This window comes from Aotus nancymaae, unplaced genomic scaffold (assembly GCF_030222135.1).
Source record: "Aotus nancymaae isolate 86718 unplaced genomic scaffold, 86718_ANA_hifiasm-v0.15.2.pri h1tg000075l, whole genome shotgun sequence".
NCBI lineage: Eukaryota > Metazoa > Chordata > Mammalia > Primates > Aotidae > Aotus > Aotus nancymaae.
The window spans coordinates 523,132-535,310 of NW_026988490.1; the positions used below are offsets into that span (position 1 = coordinate 523,132).

Below are 12,179 nucleotides of genomic sequence, written 5' to 3' on the forward strand. Positions count from 1 at the left end.
AGTAGTCTGTTTTGTTTTGGAGAAAAGCGACTGTCTACACCCGTTCAGGTAGTTTCAGCAAAGATGAAGTATGTGCTTATTACTCTAGAATTGGGAACTTCATGTTAACTAAAGCATATCGCTTATCTTTCCTTCTTTTTTTCTTATTAATAACTTCATATCTTTCCTTGGCTCACATAACCAGGTAGGCATGTGAGCGAAGCCTACCTTTCAGTCTTTGAAGGGACTCAGCCCTTTGTACTATATCCCCTTGTTAGGAGGGCTGCATTCTGTCTTGGGATTGTTTTAGTGCACAGATGCATCCTTGTGTAATTTTCCAAGTGATATTTTGGAAGTATGGGCTACTGAGATGTGGTTGCACTAGGTTGGCGAGGGCATTTCTCCCGTAAGTGCATTCCTTCATGTAGGTGTTTTGAGATTGGATAAACCAAGGCCTTGAGGGAGTATCATCATCCTGTTAACTCTCAGTTTTCCAGGGGGAATTGGAATCTCTTTTCTCAAATTCCTGGCTCAGGCATGTTTTGCATCTTGTTTAGTGTAAATGAGGTTTAAAATCTAGTAATTCCAAATGAAGTATTCATGCCCCAGCATCTGTGCTTCCCAAGCAGCTCATTTTGCTGCTTTGCCAGCTGCCTGGTTACCTTTGGTTGTTCGTGAATTATCTCTCTGGTGTTGGGGCAGTGCGTGATGGAAGCCTGATCAGGCAAGGCAATTAGCCTTATGAGTTATCCATGGAAACGCAGGAAGAGAGCCCTCTCGAACTCCGTAGCTTTTACCGTGGAGCTACAAATCAGAATTTCAAGGGCAGGCCCTTGAAACTCCCATTCACCCACACATGCACTCACCCTTCACACAGAGTTTATGGCACATTTTATTCCCATTTTAAGATAGAGGGTAACAAGAAAGAGAGGCAAGGCAGTTGCCTCTACTAGGGTCAGAATTTCTTTTGGGTGTTTAATGTCCATATTTTCTGATTGCAAGTGGCCTCTTTGTTTCCAGAACACCCAATGGGTGTGCATTACCAGGAAGGCATATATGGAATCAGAATAAATGTTTACTCCCTTTTTCTGGGACGATTCTAAAGACTCATATAAGAGCAATTAACTCAGCTCTTGGTGCAAAGATAGCTGCAGGAAGGGCATGGGCTTCTATTACCCATTTTGGTAGTCACCACGGCACATCTGGCTCTGTGCACATCTTTCATTAAGCTGCTCCCATCAGTGTAGTTCAAGGACAGAGCACTCATCGTCTGGTTTGACAGGTCCAGCATTTTGAATAAGCTACATCAAGGATTTACAGTCATGCTTTAACCCAGGATTATTTTTCAGCTGAGAGCAGTGTGGCAGAGTTTAGAGCCATGGTGGTTTGTAGGGTGACATTTGGATCTTGTAAGAGGATGGCCTCGTATCTGCCCATTCACCCCACAGTGAGCCAGTAGCCTCCCTTTTGTTCTAGTGGAGTCAGCACCTGATGGGGTACAAACACAGTAACTGGCTGTCCCAGAGTAAAATTTTCTGCTTCACAGTGGGTGCTGTCGCCCAGAGAAAGTCGGGGGTGGGGGTCATCTTTTAATCTTTGGCTTAATTGTTTAGAGAAATAGGCCATGGATTGTGGGGCATCTCCCAGCATTTGGGTTAGCACACCCAGACCTATGCTATTTTTTTTTTTTTTTTTGGATATGGAATTTGAACAGCGTTTGGGAATCTGGTAACCCCAGTGCCAGAGCTGATATCAGCTTTTCTCTGATGGTATAAAATACTTGTTGGCCTTTAGATGTCCAAAGAAGGGGCAATGAGTCTATTGCCTTTAGGGATTCGTAAAGGGTTTTAGTCATTAGTCCAAACTTAGGAATCCAAATCTGGCAGAAGCCAACCCTTTCTAAGAACCCCATTATCTGGGGCTCTATGGCTTCTGTTGCCTGTTTTTGGACAGAAATCAGGCTCCTTTGGCCTTGCTTTAACCTAAAGCCAAGACAGGTTACTTTCTACTTACGTATTTGGGCGTCTTGGGAATACTTTGTGTCTATATTGTACCCGGTGATTTAGAACTAAGATGATGTCAGCTAGGCATTTCCTGTAGTTGTGGCTGGCTATTAATTATCTATGTGTTGTAGCCAGACTCCTTAATCTAGTTGTAGGTCTCCTAAGTCTTTTGCCAGTATTTCCCCAAAATTGTTGGTGCATTTTTTAACACATTGAGGCTCCACTGTCCAACATTACTAAAAGATTGTTTTAGTCTCTGGGTCCTGTCATTCAAAAAAAATAGTAATAATAATTGCTGGGCCTTTCCTTCAATTGGAATGAAGAAAAAAAGCATCTTTTAGATCTAGCACTGAAAAGCATTCATAATTTCTATATATAGCAGTCAGCAGAGTATATGGGTTAGGAACCATTGGGTGAATATCCAAGACTATTTTATTAATGGCTCTCAGGTCATGGGCAAATTGATATTTGTAGAAGTGTAGCTTCCTTACAGGCACAATAGGGCTATTACATGGGGATCTGCAAGGATGAATCCGTCCACTTCTCAAGTTTTTCCAAGACAGGCTGTATTCTTTCTAAGACTTCCTTTATTAATGTATACTGATTGTTTTTCATTCACCACCCCACCTGGGGCACAGTAGCTCCTTCTCTTTTTTCTATATGTTCTGGCTGGATACTGCTTTTTCTGGGATTCCATCTGCCCATTCACAATTACCCACGCTCTCACAGACTTCTGAGGGAGAATTTTTTTCTTCTTAAGGCAAACGAGTAACACCTTTGTTGCAATGCTTGCTCTAGCAGGACCTGCAGGTGGAGTTATATCTCTGGGGAGAAATTACTTGAGTATTTAATTTGTGTAATAGGTCTTCTCCTAGCAAGGGAATTGGGCATTCTGGCTTATAGAAATAGCAGTGCCTTAGGTCCAAACTTTCTAGTTTGCATTCTAAACATAGGAAAGCCTTTTGTTGCTTTTTTTTTTTTGCAACTCCTATCACAGGTACAATCATTTTGGTGCTTTTTCTCCTGAGGTATTAAGAACTGAATAGTTTGCCCAGTATCAACCAGGAAATCAATTAATTTTTTCCTGTCACTTGTACCCAGGGTTCCTCTGGGGAGATTTTAATTGTCTCTGAGGGACTACGGAGAGCCCCCAGGCATCCCTGTCAGATCAGTGACCCTGCTCTATCATTTGTCTGTGGGCTTTTTCCCTGTCAGATCCTTTTTTTCTGGCCCCTTGTTCCTTTCTTTTGGGTCGGTCATCCTTTCGGTGTTTTTCCTCCTTACAGTAGGCACACTGGGTGTGGTCCAGAGGCTTGCCTCGAGTTCTGATGCAGAGGCTTCCTTGTTCATTCTACATTTATAGTTGCAACTTCTGTTTCTTTTGTCTCTCAAGCTGGGAAGGGATCATTCCTAGTGAGTCTTCCTGTTTTTCTACGCTTCTCTTTATGTAAAGGATGTTTTGCTAAATGAAAGTCATATATATTAGTCTTGAATTTTAATGTCTTCCCTTTCTCTGTGAGTGTATCTACAGAAGCTTGGTAAATACATTTCAACAATTCAAACTGGTTCACATTTGAATTTTGCATGACTATGTGAACTTTTTTTAAAGCCCTTCATTTTGGTACTCCCCTCCTGAGTCCAGTAAGGATGATTGGTTTGTGAATATTCCAGACGGGCCATGTCCCCTTATCAATTAGAGCCCCAATTAGGGTTTGCACCCAGAGTAGTCCCTTCAGGTTTGGGGTATTTGGATTTGTTTTCATGGAGGCTTCTTTCATCTTCAATCAGAAGCATGTTTAGGAGAGACTGCACATCTGCTCAGGTACACTGGTGGGTAGCACAGATAGACACACAGAGATCAGTCATCTTCTGGACATCCTCCCTTAAAGTGGGGTGGAGTTTTTCCATATCACAAGTTAGATGTTGAAAATGGCCTGGACATCCAGTAATATCTGACAGGTTGCCCACTCACATCCAAGCCACCCATGGCCATCCTTGTAAATGGGAATTCCCTTGCTCCTGCCATGGAAATTCCTTGCTAAATCATGTACCCTGTCAAGCATTGGAGGGAGAGGCCATCTCTGTTCTCTCATTATACTGAGGTGGCAGAGTAGCTCCCTCTTCTAGGTCTGATGCCTCACTTGGTAGCATCAGGGCAATCCAGGTCAACGCAGAGGCCAGCGTTAAGGGCCCCGTTTGGAGGTACCACAGTGGGAGCTGTTGGGGGTAGAGCAGAGGCCAGGTGCATTTTGGCTGTGGGGGCCAGAGCTGCTAAAACAGCTGGGTGTAGGACATTTAAAAGTCCTACATCTTCTTCATTCCTTTCTGCCTGAGTTTGTCTCTCTGGCTTCTGAAGAGCCTTTTTTCCATTCTGTCCCTTGGTATAGCTAGCAGCTGGTGTCTCCCCTTATGGGATGAATCCTGATTTTCTAAAAGCATGAAGGATTGGACATATGGTGTTTTTTTCTAATTTTCCAGACCTCTGACAAAATGAGTCTAACTGCATTGAAGACTAGTATTGATTACATCCATCCAGAGGTCAAAATTTGTAACCTAACTTGTACACAGTCCAAACAGCACTGCAATAACAGACCATTTTTCTCTTAGTAATGGGTTCATACCTATAGGCTCTACAGTTACCTGGGATGTGCCCCAGGACAGAGACCTTGTTTCCCCTCCTGGCTTGGTTTCTGTATCCATACTACTCATCCCTCTTGAAACAGTGATTACAACTTTTTTTCATTGTCTCTCTTCTGTTCTGCACTGCTCAAATCCTTCAACCAGACCTCTATGGGTTGAAAGACTTTTCTAGCTTCATATAAGCAGTGCAAGTAATATCACTCATGGTCCTAAAAGGAACACTTGTGCAAATCTCACCACACAGTGGGACAGCCAAAGAGATCACAGAATAAGCTCCTTGGGCAGGCTGGTGATTAGAGCAGCTAGCACAGCACCCCTCACCACACTCCCACCGGCACATCAGCTTCATCCCAAGTCCACGTTCTGCTGTATTTACTACCCTAGTAGAGGGTGACTGAATGACAACAAATTTAAATGGTGAATTAGGCAGACAAAAAGGGCAGCGAGAAGTTGGATTCAGGACTTCCTAAATACTTACCATATATGTTGCTAAGCTTTTTTTCACATAAACAACATTAAGCACTATAAGCATAGTGCCAAGCCCTTTGGATAACCTATGGAATAGTTCACATGTTTCCTTTCCCCATAAAAAACTGGCACAGTTGTGAGAAGTACTCCAGGGTCCTAAAAACAGTGACCCAGCCATGGCAGTAGAGGGTGTTTCCCTCCAGGGAAATTGGAGGTACATCTCTACCTCTGAGAAGTACATTAGCACTTGATAAGCAAGAAGGTAATAGAAGGTTAAAACAATAGCAAGAAATTGAGAGTCGTGAGAATGTTTGGTTCCTTATAAAACTAAAAATCAAAGCTTAACATACGTCCCTGAGTTGTTTTTCAGAAACTTGCACCTCTACCAAATGGATGCACTGGCATGTAGACCTCAGATAAGGGGAATCTATGAAGTGAACTCCTCTGCCATTCTTTGTTCTGAATTTCTTCCTGAGGGGCCTACAGGAGATTATGTCTGTGAGCCAAATTTAACATTATTTTCTGCTGATCCCAAATTTTGTGAGAAATTTTACTTTCTTAAATAATCACAAATCAGAAAATCTTTGAATACCCCTATACCCTGTAAGGCCCCAGTTCAAGATACTTCATCCTCTTAGGCTAAAACCAATGTGTAACCTCAATATATTGATTGATGGCTGTGTATAACCCCTGCCTCTGTGTCTTTAAAATCCTCTACCTGTAAGCAGTCTGGTAGTTTTGGTCTTAAGCATGAGCTGCCTGAACTCTTTTTATTTGGTGCCCTGCAGTAAATGTGTTGTTTTGTTGCTGCTGCTGCTGTTGCTGTTGCTAGAAACCTCATTATGGATATCTGCTCTTGTTGAACCAGGCAAGTGGACCCAAGTTTATTTTGGCAACAGACCTGCAGTGTGCCAACATGCATGTGTTGAGAGGAACACGTTATCTTTTGAAGGAAGCATTCCCACAGGGTGCATCTCACAGACTGTATGTCACATGTCTACTTTACAGTTAAGAAAATCTCTAGTCGAATGGTCTAAAACTATTATTGAACAATAGGAGACATTTGTTCAGTATTTATGTGAGCAACCAACAGAGCAAAAATACTATATTTACAGTTACTGATGCCAAATTAACAGATTTGCATTGGTTTTGCCAGGTATGGCTACAGTGAGGGCCCCTGGTATTTAGTACTGTATACAGAGAAATTCAGTGTCAAACATTGGTTTAAAAAGAAAACCTTCTCATCTACTGTATTGCAACTTGGCACCATTTAACTTCATTTCTCTGCATGCAAAGAGTAACCCTATCTTCCATGCCAGCTACTTAGACTGTGGCATTCATGTAGAGAAGAACAGAAATTCCCAAGTTTAAAGGAAACTGGAGGCATTTAAGGAAACAAATAGAGGTGAATGTCTTTATTGGTTTCTCATTCTTGTGTTGATAATTGTGTTCTACTTTTATAAATAGAAACATCTACTTCCAGTATTTTATAATACAGTGAGTTTATCAGGAACAAAGGACAAGATAACTGAGGAAAGGCGGGTTGGCATCCACATAGGATGGTTACACTTACTTATACATGGCATTTACTTCATCTCTAAGGGGCATCATGAGCATGAACTCACTGCCACAATTTTATGGCTGTGAAGTAAGTTCCTTATTCAAAAGGAATGCTGTGTGGAATACTATGCTTCTAGATAAGGCATGCTTTAAATCTATGGATGCTAGTTTTGGCAAAAGACCTGCATGTAAGAAAGAAGAATATATAATCAATGTAAGGGTCTATTCCAGTAAGAAAAAGAAACCTCTGTCCCTTCCATAATGAGAGTGGTTCAGTATAATCAAAGTGTTACTGGGAAGCTGGCAGATCATCCTGGGGAATGGTACCTTATCAGGGATCCAGTGTTGGTCTCTCTGCTGACAGTTGGAGTATACACAGAAGGAGCTGTCACCAGGTTGGCCTTGGTGAGTGGAAAGCCATGTTGACGAGCCCATGGATAGTATCCATTGTTGCCACCATGGTCACTTTATTCATAACCCTACTGGGTGACGACAGGGAGCTGGGGAAAGAGGCTGACCAGTATTTCAGAATGTACTATCCCATCCACATAATTATTAAAGAATCCTTCACTGGTGTAAACTTTGGTGGTCATCTATGTGGAACAAAAATGTCTTCATATTGGTTTTTTTGACACCAAGAAAGGGCTACCCACATGCCTCTTTTGAAAATTTTTCATCAAAAATGTTTTGATTATGTATTTTTATGTCCCTGACTATCTGACCAAACTATTGTTCAAAGCCCATGAATCAGTGTACAAGCACACTTCTAATAATTTTCCATCCAAACAACTAGTTATACTGCCTGATTTCTATCCACTGGGAAGATTTATTTCCCCACTCTCCTTCAGGGATGCCCCAGAAAGGGCTATTGTGCTGCCACTCTCCACCTTCAGGTGGTGCCTTCATATCTTGAAGAACCAGCTGTAAATGAGGTCCTAGTCTTCTCTTCCTCTGTCAGCTGATTACAGGGAACTCTTCATGAGGCCATAGGTGCAAGCTAGGAGAAGTGGGCAGTGCCACAGGAATGGACCCCCTGGGCATAGGTGTCACTCCTTTATGTAATTTATTAGTGTTTTGGGGACCTGTTCTGGCCCAATTACATATGTACCATTTTCATTTGATGATGGAGTACTGCTGTGCACACCTAACTTGATAGCTAGTTGGGTCAGGTAACAGTTTATCATGGGCAGTTCAGGATGCGTGGTAACTTGGTGGTTCACAATCTTTCATTTTATTTCTATTACAACCCAGTATAAGGCCACAAGCTGACACTGAAGAGACTAGTTATCTGTGGATGAGGACAGGGCCTTGCTCCAAAATTTACCAGTGGGGTCCTAAAAAGGCTTCAAAGAACTCCGTCTCTGCCACTGATACCTCAAGTACCATTGGATCTGAAGAATTATATGTCCTAAGTGGAAAAGCTGCTTGCATGGCAGCCTGGACTGCTGAAGAGCCTTGAGTTCTCAGCCCCAGTCAAACTAGAAGCTTTTCGAGTTGTTTGGTAGATGGGCCAGAATAACACACCCAGAACAGAAATGTGTTGCCTCTAAAATCCAAATAGGATCACTAGCCCTTGTGCTTTTTTTTTTTAATGTAATGGTTGTAGGTGAAGCCAGATGCAACCAGTTGCCATTCATTTTGGAAAAAATATCTCAAAATACCCCACACCACTGAACCTCTACATATTTTACTAAAGTAGAAGGCCCCTGAATTTCAGTTAGATATATTTCCCACTGACTTACATGAAAATATTTTATGAAAATGTTCAGTGTAGTTGCTGCTTGATACTCACTTTGTCCAATCAGTATGATGCCATCAATGAAATGGACCAGCATGATTCCTATGGTAGTGAAAATTGATCAAGTTCTTTGCCTCAAAATTGTAACATGGGATAGAGAGTTAATATACTTCTCACATAGGATAGTGAGGGTGTAGTGCCTTCTTTGGCATTTGAAAGCAAACTGTTCTGTTGAACCTTATGAACAGAAAGAGTTACATACTAGTTCCAGGATATGTGTTAATTTGCTGAATTAATGAAACTACATCTTGTACAACACCTGAAATTTTAGTTAAGACTTGATTCAGTTTACGGAACTCTGTTGTCATTATTTAGGATCCACCTGTCTTCTGCATAGGCCAAATAGGTGAGTTCAATGGGGATTTAGTGGGAATAACCATGTTGGTCTTCCAAGTCCTTCATGGTTGCAGTAATCTCAGAAATTCCTCCAGGAATGTGGTTATGTTTTTTATTTACTATTTTATGTAGAAGCATCTCCATTGGCTTTCCTTTGTGCTTTCCCACCATAATGGCCCTCACTTAAGACACCAATGTGGGTGTTCTGCCAGCTACTAAGTATTTCTATTCCAATTATGGATTGGGAACTGAAAAATCACCAGAGAATGACTTCAGGGACCCACTGGATCCACTGTGAGTCAGACTTGAGCTAAAACTCCATTAATCACCTGACCTCTATAAGAAGGTACTCTTAGAGGGCCACAGTGGTGTTGTGGATCTCCTGGAATCAATGTCAGTTCAGAGCTAGTGTCTAGTAGTCCCCAAATTTCTTACTTTCTTTTATCAGAGCACAGTTTTCCTAGTAAAATGTTGCAAGTCTCTTTTAGGGAAGGAAAAGTGTTAACAGTATAACATTCTGGTAGTATACCTGGATCCTTTTTCAAGGGGACCTGACTGCCCCTTATTTTAAGGAGTTCTGGGCCTGGAAACTGGCTAAAGTGTGAGGATTGAGTGAGGTGCTGTGATTCTCTGGATTTTATAATGTGAGGCAGATTCTTGTTGATTTTATTTGAAGTTTTCTGCTTCTTCAGATGAAGTAAGCATTTAGTAGGTTTTGTGCATATTTCAATTACAACACTCACGGTTAAGTGGCCAACACCATAGATCAATAGGAATCAGATAAATTTGATTGTTGTTTTGCCTTTACTGTCTATTAACTTTATTAAAACTACCTTGCCTTTGAAGATTGAGGGCTGCTACTTGGCCCTAAGACCCCCTTTATTGTCACTTGCATTCCCTTTATTCCCACTGCATTCACATTTTCCAATTGATGAACTGTAAATTTTGTTACAAGATCTGGCCTACAGAAAAGAGAGATTAGGGGGCTCTTGAGTAGTGCTTGGCCTCCCCACACAAAGTTATTTAACAAAGTACTGATAAATAGTTTGTCTTCTGGAGTCTATTAATGTGAGTAAGTTGCTTTTAAATGGCAAATCTACCCTCTCATTGTATATTCCCAAGCCCACAAATTCCTTCTTCCAAAGTAATCCAGGGGAGATAGCAGATCTACGAGTTGCTCATGGTGGGCCATCTTTTGAACTATATTTCAGCCAACCAGTCAAACTACTGACATAATTTCTAAATCCTCAAGCTGCACATTTAAAGCAGAATCTGCTTAGTGAGTTCATATCAATAAACTTTATGCTCTCCCCACCATTAACCCAACACTTAACGTGTTTCCACACGTTCTCCAGATTTGTATTTGTGTAAATCGGAAAACTCAGCTAGTTTTTTTTTGGAGTATAGTGAAACTTCTCAAGGGTCACACTTTATGTATTACCTTTAAATGCCTGCTGTGACTTGACTCTAGTTCTAAGTCTGGAAGCAAAATCAGTGGTGGGAGTGGGCCCTGAAGAGAATCAGCATTAGATTGCTTTGCATCTGCCTCAGGGGAGTTCATTACCCTTCTCCCAGTGCAATGCAGAGTTAATTTCCTCAGACAGAGATGAAAAGGCCTATACCACTGTGGGTGGGAGGCCACTGCCATTGGGGTGAGGGTGAAACTTACATATGCTCCAAACAAGACTCATCAGAATTTCAGAGCTCATTGTCTCCAACCTCATCAAGGTTTTCCCTAAGGTTCCCATCTTATTTACAGGGACCCCTTTTTCTTAACTAATACCCTCATTTACTAGGCCAAAAGTTCAACTTTCATTGTAGTTTAGCCATTCACATGATGAGGGCTTGTGTTTGATTTCTAGAAATTTCAGCACTGTGACTACAAGAGAATTATTCTCACTTGGGGCATTTTTGGAAGTTCTAAGGTTATTGATGCATAGATAATCCTGAGAGTTCCTTTTCTTTAATCATTTTTCTCAGCAACATTAGAAGCAACCAACCAATGTCATGTATGCCTTCGTTTTCAAAAATTTTTGAAATTATGATGTCAAAATCACCAAGTTTCTTTCCTCCTATCAGTGGTTGAATAGGAGTATCAAATGCAGTTATTTGCATTTCTCTATAAGCAAACAGTTCATGCCATGGAATGTCAGTGTTCTCTGTAAAGTCAGAAGTAGAGTTCTTAGCATTTTTAGCTATAATAAGGTTAGATATATAATTTTAGAAATGCCAAAGCCAGTTAAAGACACATTCCTATGTTTTTTTTCTTCTCTAACCATTCCTGTATTCAAATTCTGTATTACTCAGGGTTCTTCAGAGAGACAGAACCAAGAAAATGAATGGATGGATAGATGATAGATGATGTTATCAAACCAAGGACCACTTATCTCTTGAAAGCAGAAATTCAAGAGACAAGCTTTTGGTGAAAATGAAATTTAGCTTTATAGGAACAGCTGGCAACCTAGAAAAGACATTGAACTCATGTTCTAAGTCCCCCTTACTGGGTTGTGTCTCCAAATCAGAGGTTTTAAGAGACATTAGGGAAAGTATAAATGATGAGCAAAACATTCTTGTGACACATGCATAGTCTAAGGTTGACAAGTAATCATTGCTTTCTTTTTCAGTGTCTTGTGGCCTTCTGCAGGCACTATCAAGCTTTTTTTTTTTTTTTGAGATGTAATCTTGGAGTCTTGCTCTGTGGCCCATGCTGGAGTACAGTGGGGCGATCTCAGCTCACCGCAACCTCTGTCTCCCAGGTTCAAGCGATTCTTCTGCCTCAGCCTCACAAGTAGCTGGGATTATAGGCACCTTCCACCACACCCAGCTAATTTTCTAATTTTAGTAGAGACAAGATTTCACCATGTTGTCCAGACTGGTCTTGAAAGCCTGACTTCAGGTGATCCACCCATCTCAGCCTCCCACAGTGCTGGGATTACAGGCATGAGCCACCATGCCTGGCCCCATATGACTATAACTATATTATATTGTAACTGTATTACAAGGCTACTGTAATCAAAACATCATGATACTGGTACCAAAACAGAGATATAGGCCAATGGAACAGAACATAGGTCTCAGAAAGAATGCCACACAACCACAACCATCTGATCATTGACAAACCTGACAAAAACAAGCAATGGGGAAGGCAATCCCTATTTAATAAATGGTGTTGGGAAAACTGGCTAGCCATATGCAGAAAGCTGAAACTGAATCCCTTCCTTATACAAAAATTAACTCTAGATGGTTTAAGTATTTAAACATGAGGCCTAACGCCATAAAAACTCCGGAAGAAAACCTAGGCAATATCATTCAGGACATAGGCATGGGCAAGGACTTCATGACTAAAACACCAAAAGCAATGGCAACAAAAGCCAAAATAGACAGATGGGATCTAA

At 41.2% G+C, this 12,179-nt stretch overlaps 1 protein-coding gene across 7 annotated transcripts in view; it reads left to right on the plus strand.

The window, feature by feature from the left end:
• SNURF (SNRPN upstream open reading frame) overlaps positions 1–12,179 on the plus strand; it is a 267,460-nt gene that overhangs the window by 65,152 nt on the left and 190,129 nt on the right. The window lies entirely within an intron of this gene.